This window comes from Gambusia affinis, linkage group LG08, assembly GCF_019740435.1.
Source record: "Gambusia affinis linkage group LG08, SWU_Gaff_1.0, whole genome shotgun sequence".
NCBI lineage: Eukaryota > Metazoa > Chordata > Actinopteri > Cyprinodontiformes > Poeciliidae > Gambusia > Gambusia affinis.
In genome coordinates, this window is record NC_057875.1 from 13594969 (window position 1) to 13611113 (window position 16145).

A 16145-nucleotide genomic window follows, 5' to 3' on the forward strand; every position below is an offset into this window, starting at 1 on the left:
ATAGCTTGAAGCTTGTATTTTACCTCCTGCTCCTTGTTTTTTTGTTGTTGTGTAGTTTAGATACTTAAAGGTAACGAGTGCTCAGTATGCTTTTAAAGAAAGAGGCAATCAACAAATACATGGAATAAACAACAAGCAGTGTAGAAATAAGCAATCATCAGAAATCAAACCAGTGTGAAGAATTACAACAAAACCAGGGATGTTCAGCAAAATAAGTGAAAAAAACTCACCGTAATATGAGGCAGGAGGGATGACTATCAAATGAAGACCTGATATAAGTGCAGAACAGAACATAAAACAAATGAAAACAATGGTGATTGAACTAAAGGAAAAAAAGAATAAAACCTTAACAGAAAACAAAGATAATTAGATCAAAATGTAAAAACCACAAGAATTTAAAGACCTGACCCAAATTCTTTGCCTGTGTCTTGTCGATTAAATGTTTTTGCCAGTTGTTTGGTGTTTATTCTTCTCTGCCAGTTTTGAGGGTGTTTTGTATTTCATTTTTGGTTTATATGTTCCAAAATCATATATTAAAATTAATATATTTAGTTCCTTCATCAATTGGTCTCTCTAAATTCTCCGTAGGTGTGAGTGTGTGTGTGAATGGTTGTGTGTCCTGTATGTTTTCTGTGTTGCCCTGCGACAGCCTGGCGACCTGTCCAGGGTGAACCCCGCCTCTCGCCCAGAACGTAGCTGGAGATTGGCACCAGCAACCCTCCTGACCCCTCTAAGGGACAAGGGTGAATAGAAAATGGATGGATAGTTCTTTCATCTGCCTGCCCTCTTTCTTTATAGTCCAAAAATTAGAGAATTAATCGACACATCAACATCAAAGAAAATTACAAAATTCCTTCAACTCCACCATAAACACTTAGAAGCAAATAAATCAATTAAGCTCCTCCTCCTGTTGCCTTTCCCTATGAATGTTCTGTCTGTAAGGGATGAGTTTCAAAAAGTAAACTCATCCCTACTATCAGGTTTCCCCAGCACTTAAAAGCAGCAGTTCTCTAACCACTAATAAAAAAAGAACACCTCAACAAGCTGCAGCGTTGCAGAGCAACTTTTCATTCATCAGCAAACTGTGATTCAACAGTGAAACAGCTTCTTAACAATGACCAACCACTTTGATGTCTCTTCATCTGGTTTACGTGCTCACCACAGCGTGGAGACTGCCGTTGTCAATGTGTTCAGTGACACATAAATGCAGACTGTGGAAGAACCACAGTGCTGGTACTGTTGGACCTCAATGCAGCATTTGACCTTGACATATTATGAAAGCAACTGGAGTGCCGAGTCTGACTCTTTGGTGTAGTATTTGACTGATTTGAGTCTTATCTAAAGAACAGGAAATTCTTTGTGCCAATAGGTAATTTTTTTATTTATTTAAGCAGACCAAAGTCACATGTGGGGTACCTCTAGATTTAAATCATGGGCACCGTGTAATTTAATATCCACATGCTCCCTCTCAATCAGATTATATCAAGTTACCATAACTACACATTGTTACATTACAATGTCATCCATTTACTCTGAAACCATCCACGCACTGAACAGATGCTTAGAGCAAATTAATCCATGGATGTACCCTAACTTCTTCAACTTAACAGAAACAAAACTAAAGTTATTATCTTTGGTCCTAAAGAGGAACGATTAAGAGTGGACATACAGCTTCAGCTATTAAAGACTTGTTATTGTATCAGCCTTCCAAATCCCTCAGGTCTTCTGGTTCAAGTCTGCTCTGCATCCCCAGAATCAGAACTAAACATGGAGAGGCAGCATTCAGTTTCTATGCTTCACTAGTCTGGAACAAATTCCAAAAATAAAAAAATAAATAAATAAAAAATGCAAAACTGCTGAATCACCAAATTCCCTTAAATCAAAGCTATGAACCAATTTGCTTAGAGTTGCTTTTGACTAATAAAAAATTATTCTGGTCTGAACTGCAACTTTTCATTATTACTTCATTACCTTTCTTTACTCTGCCACTGTGAAGTGATGGTTTTTTTTTTTGTTTGTTTGTTTGTAAATTTTGTTATGTTTTTATTATGTAAACTACCTTAACTGTGAAATAAACTTGACTTGCAGCTATGCCCTATTAAAAGAATGCAGGATAAACAATATTGCTAAGTCATTAATACAGAAGAAATGTAAAAAAAACTTGATTTATGGCTTTGTGTCTCTGGGGTTTGCCATTAAAAATGTTGACCAAGTCACAAATAACATGTTAAGGCAGAAATGTCTAAAATACACACTCATAAAACTAACTATTTTAAAAAAAAATTACTAATTAAAAACAAAGACAGTTTTTTATTTGATTATTTTCAAGCACTGAATAATCCTCCATATATTTAAAAGTAATGATTATTTTTTATATGTTTCAATAGAACTTTGCAATTATCTTGTATATCAAATGGTGAATTGGTCATTTCTGAAATTTTACTTCTTTAAAAGAGCGAGAAAAATAGACATGAGTCATTTACAACTGGCAGTTAATGTTAATAATCTTTTTTTCTTCCACAATCCCCTGAAGCAGACAATAATGTATTGAAAAGCACTGCGGTGTTGAGTTCTGCTACTTCACATATTTGCTGTGTCCTTATAAATCCCAGACACCAGAGTTTTTTAAGATATAAATGCAACATTAGATGAGATTCCAAGTGATAATGCAGGGGAAATACAGGACAGGAAATACTTCAGAGCTGCAGTGATTCTGCTGCCGTACTCAAAGGACACGTTTGATCTAAATCTTCTAAATCAAAATATTGAAGGGGAGTTAAAAGGATAACAGCATGAATCTGTGTGGATTATGAATTCCATTCCCTATATACTCAAATTTAAAAGCCTGGCCACCTACCCACATAGGAAATGAGGTTTGAAATTCAAATATTACGATTATTATGTTTGCCATCAATTTGAAAGCAAATGGCTGTTTGTCAGCATAATGTTCACAAACATCATCATATTTTGTTGGGATTTTGTGTTATAGATCTCCACAAACTAATGTATGTTTGTGACTGAAATATTTTTCCATTCTTTTTTGTGAAACAGCTCAAGCTTAATCAGACTGGATGAAAAACATTTGTTTTCAAGTCTTACCATAGGAGTCTACATAGGATTTAAGTGTGGAGTTTTATTAGGCCACTCTAACCTATAAATATGACTTAATCTAAATCACCAAAATTCATTTCAGCAATACAAAACGTGTTGGTTTGTCGTTATACTGGAAGGTAAACATCTGCCTCAGTCTCTAACTGGGATTTGTTCAATTTTCCCATCAACTCTGTCCAGCTTCAGTTCTTAACAAATGCACCTTTAAAATATGATACACATCGCTGTAAAGATTATGTCAGATTTTTTAAAGCATTTGCTTATTTTTTGCCCCAGTCCATGAACGCCTCATTTGTGGAGTCCATAGTTAATACTTGTTCTGTTACAGATTTCCACATGTGAGCTGTGGATCTTTGCAGCTCTTCTAGACTTATCACGAACCTCTTGACTTCTCTTATGATTAGAGCTGTCATATGAGTTTAGTGTCCAACAGTCTGGTATGTTTGCAGTTTAGGCATACTCACTACCATTTACTAACAAACCTTCACATAACAGCGTTTATACTGAAATTTATTCACACACACACACGTGGACAGTTACAAAACAGGGGTCTTTTGGATTCATTGGACTTTAATAGATTCCCAGTTGTGAGCTACTTTCAATTGTATTGCATAAGAAAATTTGAGTTGTAACGTGATCAAAACTAAAAAAGCCAAGGACTATGAAAACTTTTGCAAGGCATTGTATTCATACTGATTAAAACTATTGTGATAACAAACATTGTGCAGATAAGATTACTTACAAGTAAGCCTACAGAATAACAACTTGTGGCCTTTGTTGAACACATTCACCTGTCAGCCTTACTTAATGAGATGAGAAAAAGGAGTTAAAGTAGAGTAAACATGTTGAGAATCGTCTGCCTTCTTTCAATTTCACACCTCCTTAAAGAGCTGTCTTTCCTCTCAGATAATGCACTGAATAAGAGACTTTCAGACAGTGAAAATGAGCCATGTGTCTGAAACATCCACTTACACACAACCCTGAACTGATGAGTTGTGATGGCCCCATAGCGTCACTACTGAATATGGAAACTAAATCTAAATGCAAATTACCACTGAGCATTTGCTGTTCCAAAGCATAGTCTGCAGATTAAAAGCATACATGGGGCCTGAGCCAGAAAAACAACGGGAGTGCAGTCAAATCTTTTGTGTGGGGACCAAGATCAGCAAGCCACTAAAACACAATGAGCTGCACCACAGAACGGCTCCAGGGCTACTTGGACAATAATGGGTTCCAAACTTCACCACAGGTTAAATAAGAGTGTGACCAAACTCTGATCCAAGTCCCCAAGACACGATCCTGCAGTTTTTACTCCAACAGTGTGTCAAGGCCGTTCACCAGAAGGTGCTAGACTATTTTCAGTTCCTAGCATTCAAGGGAAGAACAGAGAAGTTGAATTACATTAGGCAATCTTTTCTCATCACACTCTTCATTAGTCATTCCTTTTGAAAATTGTCCTTAGAAATAAGATGGGCAGCGATGAAAAAGATTTTTGCAAACCAGGGAGGTAAGATTTAATCCCTGTGATTTCCTGGAATGTTACTGATGAATTAGAGCTTATAGTAAATCTCTGCAAAGCTCACTTTAATATTAAATGCTAAGACAAAGACTAACAGGTAGCACTTTAGATGAACTGTCCATGCAGTAAAACTATAGCTGGAAAAGGCACAGAGCCAAGAGGACGTCCGGCTGCCAGTGGCAGGGGTGTGCGCTGTGGCTGGATAAGAATGGACCACAGCCCTGGAGCCAGTCCAAGATATATTAGGAGGTTCTGGGTGAGGTCCAAGACAGCTGGGGAGCAATAGAGTCAAGTCCTACAGGAACCTCAATCTATGCATTCAAGCCATGCCGGTGACAGATTTAACAACCTGGACTGCCTCAACAGAACTGCATCTGAAGCTGGAACAAATCTGCAACTTCATCCAATTCATAGGTTGAACTCTTCTGCTGCATGCATTAGCAACTTTGGCTTACCTTTTCTCTGATTTTTCAAACATATAGGTAAAGTTTATCCGTTTCCCTACTTTTGTGATTTTCTATTTCAGCCAAGAACATTTCACCCCATAGTCATCTGTACATGATTTAAAATGATTATGCTCTCAGCACCAGTAAATCAGCCTCAGTGACTGAATGTGCTAGTGATACATCTTATTCTTAACAAATACATTTTTCTGTCTCAAGCTTTCCAGTAACATCAAATACAGATTTTTTAATCCGTCAACATTAAAGCCAACTTAATATTACTAACCATGACTGCAGGCGCTCTGAGCTGTGTACTGCACAGGGGCCGATGGCTGCAAAGAGGCGAGAAGTCAGGGAGTGTGCTGGGTTTCTGTGATGAGGGCAGTGCTGGGCGGCACACCTGCCTGCCTGATTAAACCATGGACAATAAGGACTCTGTTTCTACCTGCCCACCTGTCTGCAAAGTGGAGCACCCCTCCTGCTCTGTCCTGCAGCCCTGAATTCCTCTGTGCCCCTCCCAAGCCTCTGTCCACCTCGGGAATCACTCCATGTTAATAAGTTCACATTCTTTGGCACACAGGAAGATCAGAGAAAACAGGTTTGGCAAAGAAGAAAAGACTAACATTTTCATAATGTATTCATAATACATGTGTTCATAATGTTCTTGCAGATATACTTTTTTATGTGTCAAACAGAGAAAGAAGAACTTTACCTAGATGATGTTTAAAAACTCACGAACCACCTGAAACACTCTATAACTCCAGGTAAAGCTACAGTGCAAATATAGTTCAGAGAAATTCAGCCAATAAATTCTCCGGTTACCCAATTTTCTTTTAATCAGCCCTGACCCACCATTCAGGACCTTAAAAGTAAATTATTTTTCGTCTTATTAAACATACAAAGCTCTACCAGGTCTTGCTGACAATAGCAGTCTGGTGTGCAAGTTGTGACTGAAGGTAGACAAGTTTGTCATTTTCACTATCAGTAAGATGCTTAGAACTAACGTCAGAGGAAACAAAAGAAACTTTGTAATAACATATTTTCCATGATGTGTTCTGATATGATTGAGGTTTATTCAGGCTGAGAGAATCAGTGTGAGAGCAAGTGTGAGTGCATGAAGTAAAATGGGACAAAAAATGGCAATTGGCAATGTTAGACTCAGCCAAAGACCTGAAATGGACCTAAAAATTCTTAACGGTACATCTTCAATATTATTATGCTAATATTAAAAGGGTAATATGTTTATTATCAATTTTTACTCCTCTTTTTGATAACTCCTGATTCTGCTATCCTTCACTATTTTCAATATGTAAAAAACAGCTTTTATTTCAGAGAGCATGCATTTTGCACACTGAAAATGTTTCATTGTGTTAGTGTGAAGAGGCAAATAAAATCAGTATTTCCATTGCTTCTAAAAAATCTCAAAATTCACACATGGCAATCCTACCGTGCTCAAATATTTATTCCAGCCACATGAATGCCTCCTTGCAACAGAGCCATCCATCAGTCAAAACTAACAAAGTCCTGATTTGTTAGTTTTGACAGCGTTGTTGGACAGCTTATTTTATGTTTTTGTAACCCATTCTTGAGCATTCTCTCCATAATATGTCTGGATTCTAGCTTATACAATTATATAAAGAATGTACACAGTATCAGTGACAGTAATTGTTTTAGGCATCACAAATGAATCTCCCACAAACTGGCATTTTTTTTTAGCATTATTTTGTGGAAAACTGCAAAAAATGCTAATTTCACAAAAGGAGATCAGTTTTCATGGGGTCCATATGCAAAAAAAGTTCTGAAATAGCCTTTTATTAAAGTTTCACAAAACAAGTAAAGGTTTCACAAATTCCACACTTGGTTTTAAATATTCTGCTATCAGAGCAGAAAAATCTAGTCCAGTTTTGTGGAGTTTAGGTGTTGTAGTTTTTTAACTAGAGTAGATGAAAGATAGTAAAAGCAGTGAAAAAATAGGTAGAATCGCCCTTTAGTCATTTTCCGAATCTGACGCATCTCTTAGCATAATATCCTCATCTGGGAAACATTGTAAATCATCCTTCATGTCTCTCATTTAGACTCCACCACTACTACAGACTTTGCAGAAACTGTATAAACATGCCTTTGGCCCCCAAAAGAGAAACATACAATTTTAAATCAGGATCTTGAGAAAGTTTCTCAGGATCTTGAGAAATTAAGTTGGGATTGCTTTTTTTTCCTCCATGTGTCCTTACAGGCTCCGTAGAAATCTGTTCAACAGAGAAAGAAATTAGATGCATGTAAGTTGCTCATCAATAAAATTAAATTTTATGCACATTTACAAATGCCAGACTCTAAAGTTTCAAAAACAAAGACTTTTTAAAGTAAGAACCTTAATAATCAGTAAGTCCTGCATGATTTTCTTTATTTAAGCTTATAAAATGCTGTGACATAATGAAAATATCAATGAGCCTGCACCTCAGTAAAGTGAGGATGTTGTGATACTTTCCAGCAACAATCTAACAATCACTGGCATTTCAACTCTGAAAATTTGTAAAAAAATAATTTGCCACAATTTTCCAAAACAGTCTGAAAAGAAAAAAACATTTTGCAGAGCAAATGGGAACGTATCTTAGACTGCATTGTTAAGTACCCACTTTTAAAGCCCTCCCAGCTGTGTTCTGTCCAACCGCCAACCATATCCATTAGAAAAAGCCTCAAGGGTTCCAACTTGTTTTGTTTTATGTGAATTTAATACCCAATGTTCAGATTATATGGGCCCAGATTTCAACTTCACCGCAAACACAGCATCAAAAACTAGTGCAGCTGGAAACTTTGCCGTGACCCAGACTGAGAGGAGGACAGATGAAAGTGGTGGTTTTATCCCTACAAATGCTATTAAACTTTCCCAACATATTCATTGTTATGATACTTTCCACTGCATGCATCTCTGGTTCTAGACCAGAGATGTGGTCAAGTGTCAGCAAGGGGTTAAGGTTGGCACTAAGGGTATCACTTTTGGTCCAGGAGTAATAAAAAAACCATTAGGTAAACTGAGCATTCACTTCAAGACCTTATAAATCTGCTACTGGTCCTATTAGTCATTAATAACCCATTTGCCTATGCAGGAGGTTGAAACGTCATATTTTCTGTAGCATTTTCCATTTGCTTATGCAAATTTTTTAATCATTTAAGTCAATTCACATAGTATCGCTTTGCTCCTGTATCAAGGAACTCTAAAGTACGGCACTTAAGTAACACTGAAAACCTGTTTATTCAAAATCATCCAGATTAAAGACATAAATCCCAGCAGATTGTGGCAGAATTGACATTAACTACCTCTCTGATTTATTTTTAAACCCTGATCATCATATAGAACAGATGTTGGAAGAGAAAGCAAACAAACTGTGTTTTGAAACTGTGGGTATTTGTGATGCCCAAGTTCCTTCATTCAGGCATGCTTGCCAGCTTCACACTCATCTTCTCATTTCAGACGGGCAGATCTGTCCAGCAGACAGCAGAGCCTCCTGGACAGGCAGCACCAGAGACTGCCCACCATACCCGTCAACAACTGTGTCTAAAACTGTGGGTGAGTGTTTGGTTAGAAGTATAATGAAATATGAGGAAGCGTCAGTTTGACAATGTGACAAACATATACAATAACAAATTAATGAATTGCAGCAGAATTACCAGTGTTTTACGGTGTGTGGGAACCACATTGCAACTGTATGTCATCTGTGGTGTTCCCAGATGACATTTCATGCAGGGTTGGAGTCATTGCTAGCCCCATTGTTCACTGCGACTATAAGAGCTTTTGTTTTTCTGTACTCTGCAAGCTTGTCAGATAATGTTGTACTAGAGATATATTCTTTTTTTGTACTTCTTTATTTATTTTTGCTACAGTTTAAAAATCTATAATCAAATATCAAAGATGATGTGGGTAAATGCACTGTTTAAAGCAGTCTTTATCACTGCTGTGAAGGAATTTGGCCCAGTCATCTTTGCAGATCTGCCTGAATTCCACCATATTGGAGGGTTTTTCAACACGTGTCTTCTGTTAAAGTTCATGTCAGACCGTGAACTACAAAGTTTATGTCAACTACAAATTTCACTACTGTACTTTTGACACTCCTAAAACTTCAATTTTTTGGGACATCAGAGGCACACTTGACACTTTGTTGATTTGGATCGCCTTTTTATTTAATTAAATAAAATAATTTAATAACTGCTTTGTATATTTTCCAAGACTACCTTTGCCCTTTAAAGAAAAAGCTAAATGAGTGTGTGAGGGACTTTTGCACAAAAACCTCATATTTATTCAATGTTCTGCCTTCTAAGCTGAAAACTGATAATAAATGTAAATTATTTGTTTTGGAACATAAGTCCACACTGAAACTAGATTAAATAGAACTATGTGGCCCCTTCAAATGTGCCTTACATGTTCTCCCCTGCTCGGCTCATTAGGAAATGTATCTTTCTGAGTTCTTTGGCAGCACATCAACTCTGGCTGAGGTGAGCGAAGCTGCATGTGTCTATCAGCTTTGTCTAATGCTAATAAATCTCACAACAGAAGCTGAAGGATATTAAAGTCAAATTCAACTTTCCAACTACATTTTTGTCTCAACATGTCCACCACAAAGTTGTTAATATGCAATAGCAAATTGGTGAAGGATCTGAAGTTCAGACAGAGATTTTTCAACATGATTTGGGCTGACTGGTGAACTCACTGCTCAGACTGAACCAGGAGAGGGTAGTGAGGTTTAAATTACAAATTTGTAAGAGTTTACAGTAACAGGGCTACAATCAGAGCTTTGTTAGCCTATCTATAGTGTTTTATGTATGCTCTACTTGAACACAGTGAACAACAGTGCTGTATTAGGGTCTAATCTGCCTTTATTTTAAATATCAGCAGTTGAATCCACTGTGATTAATTGTCCATCTGTTTTCGGAATAGGTCAAACACAACTTGTGAAAAAGCTAGTCATCACCTCACAGAGCAAAAGGGTAGCAAGTTGAGATCGCTCAGTTTGTGGCTTTGCAAAAAGAATTCATATCAATGATTAAATTATAATCAGTAAAGACGGATTCTGGCATTTACATTCTTGTTTCCTTGCGGTAATGGGAAGCAATAAAGTCTGCAATGCACTTGTTAAAAAGGTGTGCGTACTGTGAGGAGTTCAATGGCGTAGGTGTATTGAGGCAGCCACCATTTTTTCGCATACATTTCATAAGATTTTATGTTCATCACTGGCCATGTTAAGTCAAGTCAGTGGGCTGATCAGTAGGAATGGAATAATAGTGATGACTTTAAAAACAAGTTGGAGCACAAAACTTGTGCAAGAAAGAAATTGAAAATGTATGTGAAAACATCAGCTGTTTATGTGGCACACCCCCAGAAGGCCTGTTCAGGTCAACTTCTGGGCATGAGGTTAATCTCCTTTTTATTTTCCAATATTTCTGACTTTACTCAACCAGTTTCCTGATCTGAATAGGTCAGTGTGAGCTCACCCCTTGTGTCATAATTGGCTGAGCAGCCAGGGATCATGGTTTATGTTGTGGCAGCTATAGAGTCAGAGCAATATCCTATGCAGCCAGTCACATGCTCAACATATGCCAGGTTTATGGTGGTGTCTGCCTGTGTGGCTACATCTTTAAATGGATCTCACATTGTATGTGTGAAACAGTCCTGTATTATACTCTAGGTTTCCGCAGGTCCAGAATTTGATATGTGTCGTTTAGCGGTCTGCAAGTGATAATTAAAAAGATAAAAATACTGGAATGACTCTATGGTTTCCATAGAGTCTTTTAAAATGTAGGATGCAATGTATTTGTCACATTGCCACAGCAGCCATGTTCTCCTTTGTATATTTTATCCATTGCTTCAAAGCTTGAAGATTAGGTTATCTCTGACCATTAAATAAATTGTGGAAAAAAAACTTCACTGTTTGCTCTGAAGAAACAAAAGTCCACCACAAACATGCAAGGTTATGTCATGGAAAAATTACTATAAGGTCACATTTGCTGGTCATGTCATATGAAATGCTTATGAACTATCACCAAAAGAACTATTTGGGTTTCATGTAGAAGGTTAGAAGTTGTTTTTCCACTGCTGCGTCAGAACCAGACTATCTCTCCCTTTGTTGAATTCTTTATCGCTGGTATAAAACTCATGTGTTGTCTCTGCCTGACAGAGCTTAGCAAGCTTTTCATCCAGACCTGCTTCATTACTGATTGTCCTACAAGCTCTCTGTATTGTGCACAATATATGAATAAACCTGATTGAGTGATTTCACCTGAACAGTGCTTGGAAATAGAATTTTTTCCACGACAATTCGTATTGAAAGATAAATGAGTCACTTCAGGCTTCTAGAAAAAAAGAGGTTCATAGGTTGTGGAAAAGATTCTAACTACAGTTTTCAAGCAAAGCTGCATGTTGAACAAGTACCATTGAAACCACCGAGATCTAAATGCGACAATTTTCTTTTTAAGAACTTCTTTGATTGTTTATTTATTTATTTATTTTTGAGGATTTATTCTGCACTACATTGTCTGCTTTCAAGAATATGTTACAAATTTGATCTGAATCTATGCTAAACAGTGTAGTCTGTTTCAGCTTTGGACAGCAAGCACAACAGTGATTGTAAAAATAACAATCACCATTTCTCCCCAACAGCACCTGTTGGAGAGAAACAACAACCGTATTCCATAATTGGGTACTATGTTAATACCTAATTTGAAGACAAAAGTTGCTTAGTAAAAGCAGCCGTTTTACCTTTGTATAAAACTGAAGTGTCTTTTGCTGGTTTCTTTTTAGCCCTGAGTAAAACGACACCACAAAAGTCCAACTACTTTAGATGTTTTAATAATATACTGAAGCTAATATCCATTCCCAATAAAAACAAAAACAAAAAACCAGAAAAAAACTTAATTAGATGCAGTTAAAGGAACCAGTTCTTCCATGCTTTAATTAAAAAAAAACTCCTTTTACTGTATTTTTAGTATCTAGGTTTTTACTTTCATTTGAAGGGGATTTGAGGGCACTTATGTATTTAAAAAGGAACATCTGTATTCCAGTTACCGTAACTTGATGATTAAAGGACCAAACCCATCTGACCATTTAGAGTGCCGTGATTTGATCAGGTGTTACTTGTGCAGACAGGCAGCAACATAACGTGGAAAACGATAGTCAGATGGGTTGTTCTCGATCCTAACCCATAACCCTAATTACAAAAAGAAGGGATGAAAACTTACTTTCACCACAACCACCAGATGTATTCCTACATACTGTTGCAGTTATACCAGAACAATGCCAACACAATCAAAGCCCAACATCTGTTCCAGTTAGTGAGTTAGCCACTGCCAGAAACATGTTTAAAATCGGAATAGCATAAAAGCAATGAAGTAAAGAGAAATAGAGGAAACGAGCAGCGTGAAAAATGAAAAACAAGACAGTCTGAATTTCCATTGATATTCAGTGTTTTCTGTGGCACTCCATGCAATTTTCCACGTGGTTAGGCTCCCACAGTCATGTGCTGCAGCCCAGAGCTATGAGGTCTGGGTACTTTCTCCTTATGCAGAGGATAAAACTGCGTTGACATTCGGAGGTGCTAATTCCCAAGGATGGGGGTAAAATTAATAAAAACAGAATGGAAAAACAGCCTAAAAATTTACCAGAATTCAAATGAATATTTATAAAGTAGAGAGTGTATCTGAGGGTGAGTGTGTAGTAGAGAACTCACTTTGTGCTTTTAAGGGTTTCTACTGATGCATTCCAGTTATTTCAGAGCTATTTCACCAGTCAAGTTTTAAAAACAACAATTAACATTTATACATGAATAACAAATTATGTTTTTAAAAAATAAACGTGGTTTTACTCACCAAGAGCAGCTGCGCAGAAAGGCATCTGGCATTCAAAAAACACCAGAGAACTGGTTTCAATGCAGAATTTTTCTGCAAGTACAAGTGGTACACATTAAAAACAAATATATGTTCCTTATTTTAAAGAAAAATTATACATAAATTCAAAGGCATGTGAAGGAGACTATTAAAGCCAGTGAAATGTTCCTGTAGTGTCACCCTCTTTGTCTTCCCCATCACCTCCTTCATACATCTAATCCATCTGTTGTCAATACACGTAATGACTGGCAAGGAGAGTGGAAAGAGCGCATACAAACATTGAGATCTGCAAAGTCTGGTAAATAATTTGCCTCAACCAAGAGATGTGGTTCTGTCTCGTTGCATGAGTTCAAGTGACTGAAAACCCAACGTTTTCCCTTTGTCTGTGTCCCCATTATGGAAAAATACTTTCATTTGAAAAGATCTCTGTGTTTTTAGAACACATCTTTGGCAAATTTATAAGGTAGCTGAACAAACCATCTGATGTTCCTTGCTGAATACAAATGGAGGATGGAAAAAGCAATAGAATCTTTTGAAGCTATGACTTAGAAATCCCACATGATTACAAAACTAAAATGAAAAGCAAAGGAGAATAAACACTTTCTGTGTCCGAAAATACACGGCCATCACAATAAATTGAAAAAAGCTGTAGAAAAATTTTCAAAAAACTTGATCCACTTTAAGCTCTAGAGGCAAATTTCCTGACAATGGGTTATTGCCTGGAAGTCAACCTTTTAAAATAGTTGCAGCAGTTCTCATGACTTCAGCTTTGAGTAGCTTTTGTAACCAGACTCAGGCCCTGATTTACCAAGTCTGTACAGCACCCAGTTTTCATTTCAAATGCTGTTCCCATTGTTGTGCTTACTGGGACATTACTTTACTCATAAAGCAAGTAGCACTATTGATTTACCATGTGTAGTGCACAAACATTCAAAGGGAGCTTACGTTTTTAAGAAATTTGAAAGAAAGGATGTTGTTTCTTACATGACAAACTTCAAGTTATTACTCTTACAGTGAGCTGAATGCATCATGGCATTTTTAATACATACTGGCTGCATTTTGACTCTGAAAAGCTGTTTTTGTTGTGATTGTACATCTGTTTAACTGAACAAACTGAAGAAAACACAATTGATAACAAATTTCTTCACTGCTATTTTATGGGTAGAAAGCTGACATGTTTCTCAGAACCAGAAGTCTTGGGTCAGACCGTCTCTTTCCAAGAATGAAGACTCATCCTGCTCTCAGACCAATTGATGCATCCTATATACAGATGTAATTTATTTATGCTGTCTTTATAAACTTGTGGTTAGAATGCAGTCTGTTGGAATGTTCTATAACCCAGTGTGAATAATTACAACAGGTTTTGTAAACTTTTTCAAGAATACTTATTTGTAGATTCACCAGTTGCAGCAGAGTGTTTCCAGGACATTATGTTTCAGACAGCATCATGTTTATACTCTAATTAACCATATGACACAAGCAGTTCTCATTTCTAAAGCTTACGCATAAAACGGAGCCTGCTAAAGGTTCTTATTTATAAAACGCAATCTTGGCATGATCCTTCATGCCAACTCTGATCCTTGCGTATTATATAGGCTTGTTTTGGAAACGGGTGAATGGTGACTCAGATGGTGAGGTGGGGAATTGAAGCCACACTGCATCATGATTCCCTCAGATCTTTAATTACATCTCAAACTTTAATAATAGATTAAAGAAGTCTGAACATCCTACTGCATTCAAAATGCAGTAGGATGTATGCTTGCACTCCTGAGTCATAACTATAACCTTTCAAATAAACAAAGAAGGCCTCTAAAGCAGCCTCAGTCCTAAACCAAAGTTTGCACAATAATTCAGTGTGTTTTTCACTATCACATTCCTCTCCAGGGTGAGACATACTGCAGATTTGCAAAGAAATTGTGAAGCATTCACAGTAATTTCTGTAAACATATACATTTGTGATATTTGCCCACAATGCCTTGCGACTGATGCATTGCCACTGCTGGAAAAAGCTGCAGAAATCAGGACGGAATGTGTTTTCAGGGATCACCGAGATCTTCTGACTCATGATGACGACCGGGTTAAAAGCCGATTTAAACTTCCTAGAGCATTGCTCTCGGATCTATGTGTTGAACTGTGTCCAGTGTAACAGAGACCGAGCCAGAGGAACCGCACCAACCCTGTCCAATTACAAGTCTTAACCACTCTGAGTTACCTGGCAACCAGCTGGTAACCAGCATTCCTTCCTGCAAGAATTAGCAGCAAGTAACGTGACTGATTTAATCAATTAATTACTGTAGAGCATGCCATCAGCCTCCTAAAATGTTGGTAGACATGTATAAACTTTATTTTACGTCAATGTGGCTACCAAAAATAATGTTTTCAGCTCCCCACCTCAGTCACTTTCTGCCTGAATTGCATTTTTTCTCTCCTTCTCCTTGTGTTTTCCCAATGAAACAACTATAATACTGTTTTATTGTTAATCATGAAACAAAATTGGTCAGCTGGCTTATTAAATAAACACTGACATTTAGAAAGTGCTTTGCATCGACCATTTATAATTGAATGTGGGAATGTCGAAGGCAGAACTTGACGTGGAACAATATTTGCAAACTTTGAGGTGCAGCTGTGATTTATAAAGTAAAACTGTGTGCTGTAAAACATATTGTTTTACAAATCTGAATATTTTTGTGTCGTACGTACACTTTTATAATGGATCCTACACAATCCTTTATGAACGAGACACTCGATCTTTTAGCATTGGACGGTTTTTACCCTTACTGCTCCCAACAATACAACATACTTTAAGTGCTGGTAAACTATAACAGCTCAGAGATATTTACTTGGGAAGTCTGAAGTGCAAATCTTCTTTGCAGGGCCTATGAGAATTAAACTGATACACATATTGTATTTTGATTTGGTTGCATTTTGTGGGACTTTCTCAACAGTTCGGTGAATCACTAGTGTTTACAGATATGTATTCTCAGAGGTCACTCCAGGACACACAGTTACTGTAGAAAATCTGGCTGTGAACACACTAACAGGTGCCTGGTTTGGAAAAAGCAGAATTCTGAAGTGTAAAATGACAGAGTCTGTGGTGAACATCAGGTTGCACAGCTAGATTTCTGTTTGAGCAAATGATCAAATGTGTGCAACCAGGTGTTTTAAAATAAAGAAATCCTAAAATATAACATAGACAAAAT

General features: G+C 37.1%; 1 protein-coding gene across 2 annotated transcripts in view; it reads right to left on the bottom strand.

Annotated features, from left to right (window-relative positions):
- LOC122835340 (zinc finger protein 469) overlaps window positions 1-16145 on the bottom strand; it is a 243791-nt gene that overhangs the window by 113388 nt on the left and 114258 nt on the right. For both annotated transcript variants that reach the window (XM_044124333.1, XM_044124332.1), the window contains one exon: window positions 12928-12999. The gene's annotated coding sequence lies outside the window, so the exon portion shown is untranslated. The remainder of the gene's footprint in view (window positions 1-12927; window positions 13000-16145) is intronic.